The 6444-nt window shown below is 43.0% G+C and overlaps 1 non-coding gene across 1 annotated transcript; it reads left to right on the top strand.

Annotated features, from left to right (window-relative positions):
• The first annotated feature begins 540 nt into the window (after nt 1-540).
• Nucleotides 541-613, top strand: Trnat-agu (transfer RNA threonine (anticodon AGU)). Its single transcript has one exon. It is a non-coding gene; the product is annotated as a tRNA-Thr (tRNA).
• The last annotated feature ends 5831 nt before the right edge of the window (nt 614-6444 follow it).

Raw genomic sequence — 6444 nt, 5'->3', positions numbered from 1 at the left:
TTATAAAAATTCTTGTGAGCAAGTACACACGGAGAGGAGATTGTGTCGTTCCTTTTAGCCGTCTATATATATATATATATATATATATATATATATATATATATATATATATATATACACACATAGCACCGGTATTCTGGAGGTCGTAGGTTCGAATCCCAGCCAGCGGGCCTTGTTTCACCACTTTCGCTCTGACTGAAAAACTTCTTCATTTGTTTCTATGACCTGACGCGTTCCCCCTTTTGCTTTCCGAGGTTTTCTTGACCGACAGAGCTTATTTCTGTCTTACTTTCAACGAGCACCTCATTTCCTATTCTGATTCGCTACATGCAAAGCGAGAGCCTCTGTTATGGCAGTCATGGTGCAATAGGGAGCTGAAGAGGGTTCAACGCTGGTCGACCACTCTTGACATGTCGTAGACACTCGAGTCACGGCCGTGTGGTTTAAAGAGAAGTCGGAGTGGCGCTGGCTACCACCCCCAAGCACAGGAAAAAATTCCATTGACATAAATACCTCCGAAAGTGGAGGGGAAAAATACCGCCGCCTGTAGCGTAGTGGTTATCGCACCAGACCAGTATTCTGGAGGTGGTGGGTTCGGATCCCACCTGGCGGGAATTTTTTCTCCACTGTCTTTCTTTCCAAATTCTTTACCTGTTTCGATGACCTACCATATCCTCCCCTTTGCTTTCAGAGGTTTTCTTGACTGCCAAACCTGATTTCGGTCTTATATATGTATTTATTTATATATATATATATATATATATATATATATATATATATATACATATATATATATATATATATATATATATATATATATATATATATATATATATATATATATATATATATATATATAGCAAAAAAAGAGAGACACACGTCGAAAAAGGAAAAGGTTTAACGTTGCGGCCGAAGGACCGGCCTTCATCAGAATAACAGCAGTGGCTGTAGTCACACAGTATATAAAGGTGATCGTTGCAAGGTCACGTGAGGGGATGACAAAGTAAACAATTCAAATACGATATACTAATGCCCCATGCGACAATTTTTTCGGATGAATACAACATAATAATAAGTGCGGCACGTGCAGTATAGCAAATAAGCAGTGTCGAGCACACACGCGCACAAAAATTAGGGGGAGAGAGAAGTGGATAGAAATATTGATTACGGTCACTGATGCAAGCAACTAAGTTTTCCTGCACTTTCATTTAAACCACGTGCTTTTATATCGAATTTAAATATATGAAAGGATTCGCGGACTTCCCTGTCTTGATGCGTACGGAAGCCAGACTCAAGTATCGTTGCCTTGATATGGTCAAATGAGTGGCCCGCGACATTGGCATGCTTTGATATCGGTAGGCGAGGTAGTGTAGAGATATGAGCCTTGTGGTTGTTGAACCGCTGCCGGAAGGGTGTTCTGGTCTCGCCAACATACTGCATTTTACAGATATCGCATTCAAGCAGATAAACCACGTTGCTCGTGTCGCAAGTGTAGTTCCCATTTATCTTTACTCTGAAGTTATTTGCTGTGCTACTTGCGCTTATGGATGTAGTCATGTGATTGCACACCTTGCAACGTGGCTTGTTGCAAGGGCGGCAGCCAGTAGGCACTTTACGTTTGTTACTGGATGATGTAAGCAGCTCACGTAAATTTTGCGATCTTCTGTACGTTACGCGGGGTGGTTCTCGGAATATTGATTTTAATCGCTCACTCTGTAACAGTATGTTATGGTGCTTTTTTATAACGGCATTTACATTTTGTGCAGGCGCGGAAAATGTGAGAATCAGGTTTGTATGTGAATAAACCGGCTGTCTTGTTTTGCGGCATAAAAGTGCTTTGCGGTCATGGCTATCAGCGCCCCTAATGGCGTCGTCGATAATCTCGGGTGGGTACTTCTGCTTAATTAATGTACTACGAAGTTGGGTGCAATTTGAATTAAAATCAGCCTGTTCGGAACATATTCTTTTAAATCGAAGCGCCTGACTACAGGGTATGCTGGTCTTGCAGTGCTTTACATGATAACTATTGACATGCAGGTACTGTTGTTTGTCAGTACGCTTCCTATAAACTTTCGTAGTGAGTTGGCCATCACACAAAGTCAGAGTTACATCCAGAAAATTGATCGTTTGGTCCGAGTAGGTATGGCTAACAGAAATGAATGGATGAGCGTTATTAAATTCGTCAATAAAAGATAGCAGCTGAGCTTCCCCGTGCTGCCAAATCATGAAGATGTCGTCAATGAACCGCCTGTAGTAGAAGGGTTTCAGCGAACGGCTGGCCAGAAATTCGTTTTCAAGTACACCCATGAACATATTCGCATACTTAAGGCCGATGGGTGTGCCCATAGAGGTCCCGGTAATTTGAAGCTAATGATGCCATTGGATTCAAAGTTGTTAAATTCTAGCACCAAATTTTGAAAGGGTGACCAAAGTGGAACTGCCAATTACTTTTTCGGAGATCGACTCATTGTAGGCATGGAGTGTTGCCCGTATACCGTCTGCATGCGGTATATTGGTGTAAAAGGATGCCACAACTAAAGTAACCAGTAGTAAATCAGTGGGGACAGGAAGACCGACAATATCGGATAAAAAGTGGTTAGTATCTTTGATATAAGATGCATAAGAAGGAGAAATACAGGTTAATCACTGTATCCACAAATTGAAGATAAGTTCTGTAACCGTACCGATGCCGGAAACGATCGGCCGACCGGGGTTTCCTGCCTTATGTATTTTTGGAAGAATGAAAAACGACCCGCGACAGGGCTCAGTGGGATCAGTGATTGCAGGGCGGAAGGGGGAATTTAATGCTTTTCAACTACGTCTGTTAGTTTACTCGTAATAACGGATTTAAAATTCGCAGTGGGATCCTCATCAAGCCGCTTGTAAAACGAGCTATCACCAAGTACTATGGACGCTTCGCGGTCATAATCAACTTTGTTCAGTAGTACAACTGCGCCACCTTTATCGGCTGGCTTGACAATAATATCGTCACGGGATTTAAGGTCCTGCATTGCCGACCTTTCTTTTGCTGAAAGGTTTCTTTTAAAGTGGGCTTGTTTACGATAAATTTCTAGAACATCCAGTGGGATGGCGGTGATATATAGATCCCCGGATTTATCTCTTTGAGTAGAGGGGGTCCAGTGTTTGGAAGATAGAAGAATAGCAGCATTAGAATCAGAAGGATCGTTGTCAGCAAAATATTCGCGCAATCTCAGGTTTCTGGCAAAATTATCCAAGTCCTTCATGAGGATCCCACTGCGAATTTTTAATCCGTTATTACGAGTAACCTAACAGACCTGGTTGAAAAGCATGAAATTCGGCCTTCCGCCCTGCGATCACTCATACCACTGAGCCCAGTCGTGGGTGGTTTTTACCTTCTTTCAAAAATCCATAGGGCAGGAAACCCCGGTCGGCCGATCGTTTCCGGCATTGGTACGGTTATTTTTTTTATTTATTTTATTTACAAGTACCTTACAGGCCCACTGTGTAGGGCATTGAGTAAGGGGGGCAGAAAAAGAAAAAGTACATGTTTGTCTCGAATATACAGGAGTAATGCGTCAAAATTACTAACAACAAGGAAACAGTGCAGCAAAAATAAAATACATAAACCAGCATATCGCTTCAAAAAGAAAGTAGAATGCACAAAGAAATAGTGTAGTAAAATAGAATACATAAGTCAGCATATCACGACAAAAAGTAGAATGCAGTTTACAAATGATACAGGATGCGCAATGAAAATGGCTAAAACTTTGAGAAAAGGTAAGGAAGTCAAGAAGATAGGTACCGTAACTTTCGAGCGAAAACATGTTGACAATATAAGATAAGAATTCAATCAACAACAAAGAAAAACGAATCGCAAAACGTGGTTTTTAGAAATTCACGGCGTACTGCACGCACCATACATATTCAAAAACAAAAACAGACTATTGAATTATGAGACTATCAAGATAGATGTAAGAGTAACTTTCGACGGAACGAATCAAGGTTAGCCCATATATGCCCAGTGTCCTATATATAGGACGTTTTTTTAATGGGCTCTAACTCCGCTATTTTTCTAAATGAACACTAGCGCCACCTTGCACTGAATCAAACAAGCATCTGCCTTCATGTGTGCAAGCCTACACAGCGCTTGTCCTTCATTTCGCCACGTGCGGGACTGCACCCTCCGGGCGAACGCACACTCTGTTGAAAGACGCCATGATGCCGAAGAAAAAGTAAGTAATGACACTTTATTTACTGTGGAATAATTTCAATAACGTGTCGACGGCCTCATAAGAGTTGGGAGATTAACAAGGCTCAGTTGTGTTGTTCAAAATGCAGGAGGTGATAAGTTATGATGCGCTAAACCAAGCCGTCCTATATTTAGGACGCTGGGCAAATAAGGTCTCATGGGGCGGTATGAGTGATCAGAAGCGACCGCTACATAATTTTACCATATGCATAAGCACGATGCTGCTTTTTTCACGCGCCGCTTGTGGCCATGGTACGACACCTGGTGAATGACAGACGAATTATATAGTTTGCGTCGTTTTTTCGCCGGGTATTTTGAAAAGGCTTTGATATGCACGCGTGTCGGTTCGCCGTTTTTTTTACGCCCCACTGCATGGCTCCCGTCTCTATTTCTATAATAATACAAAAAACGTGCCCTGGCGAACACTTATGCTATGTAGATATTATGAATTCGAGCTTATCCTGTTTTATGCTTTTTTTTCAGGCAGGGAATACCATGTCCGGTGTTTTATGCAGAAAATCCACCACCGAGAATTCTGAACGATGTCTTAGACCTTGTTGATTCTGGTGGCAGCGGGCCGTCCACACTGGCAATATTGCCACCTGATAATTTTGCTGCCACAGTGACTGACGAAGAAAGCGGGGATGAAAATGACACTGACATGGCTCGCTTGCCTGGAAGCGTCCTTCGAGCAGAAATTGTTGGCCTGGACAATACATCAAGTGAAGACGACGATGAGGGTGAGCCAGCCAAAAAGGTAAAAAAATCCATCGCAAACTGGAAAAAGAGGGACTTGAAGACAACGCTACCTCAAAGTGAGTGGTTGGCCGACGAACAGGATGAAAGTTTCCTCACTCCGGTAGATGCATTCGAAAAATTCTTTGATGACGACGTCATCGCACTTCTTGTGAAGGAAACTAACCGCTATGCAGACCAAAAAAATCGGAGCCTAGGAGTGACAGAAGAAGAAATGAAGTGTGTCATAGGCGTGCTTCTTCTTAGCGGGTACGTGCCTGTACCTCGCCGGAGAATGTTGTGGGAAATTTCGGAAGACTGTCACAACGAACTTGTTGCGAACTCTATGAGGCGTAACCGTTTTGAAGCAATCTTTTCAAACCTGCATGTTGCGGACAACAACAGCCTGCCTCAGGATGACAGATTTGGCAAGATGCGGCCATTATTCAAGCTTTTGAATCAGAAGTTTCTTTTGTACGCACCGCTTTCGGAATGCTACAGCATCGACGAAAGCATGTGTGAATATTTTGGAAAGCACGGGTGTAAACAGTTCATGAAAGGAAAACCAATCAGATTTGGATACAAGCTGTGGTGCCTGTGCACACCTCTCGGCTATTTGTTGTCAACTGAGCCCTACCAAGGAAAATATGGCGTGGTCGCTGAAAGCAAAAATGACCTTGGTCTCGGAGGTTCCGTTGTGGTGGACATGGTTAGCAGGCTCAAGGCTAAAACTGACCTCTGTTTTCACGTGTTTTTTGATAATTTCTTCACGAGCTTGAAGCTTGTTCGAAAACTGACAACTTTGGGCGTGAAGTGCACTGGAACTGTCCGTGAAAACAGGATTGAAAAATGTCCACTTCTTGCGCAAAGGAGCATGAAAGGTAAAGAACGAGGCACATTCGATTACAGAGTGGACAGTGATAGCGAAGTAATTGTGTGTCGGTGGGTGGACAACAGTGTAGTTACTGTTGTTTCAAATGCGCATGGTGTGGAGCCAACGCAGCAGGTGAAACGATATTCAAGGGAAAAAAAGGCAAAAGTTGCGGTAAACCAGCCGTTATTGATTGCTAAGTACAATGCCAACATGGGAGGTGTGGACAGAATGGACCAAAACATCTCCAAATACCGGACGGCCATGAGAGGAAAAAAGTGGTACTCATCTCTGCTTACATACCTTCTCGATGCATCTGTGAACAATGCTTTGCAGCTGTATAAGCTGAAAAATGGGAACATCGAGCATCTTTCCTTTCGGAGGTCTATTGCAATGGCCTACCTCAAGAAATATGGATGCAAGCCCTCCCGTGGAAAAGCCCGCCAGTCTGCCATTCAGGCAGAAAGTCGTTTTGACCGCACTGATCACATTGTTATTCCTCAAGCCAAACAGACAAGGTGCGCTTATTGCCACGAGAAGACAACAACTCGTTGCGAGAAGTGCAACGTGGGTGTGCACGTAAAGTGCTTCAAGGTCTACCACACCC

Source organism: Haemaphysalis longicornis, unplaced genomic scaffold (genome assembly GCF_048455015.1).
Source record: "Haemaphysalis longicornis isolate Haplotype H1 unplaced genomic scaffold, Haemaphysalis longicornis Haplotype H1 scaffold_39, whole genome shotgun sequence".
In the NCBI taxonomy this organism is placed as follows: Eukaryota; Metazoa; Arthropoda; class Arachnida; order Ixodida; family Ixodidae; genus Haemaphysalis; species Haemaphysalis longicornis.
Note: the sequence above shows the minus strand (reverse complement) of the source record. Positions and strands in the feature narration are given on the sequence as shown.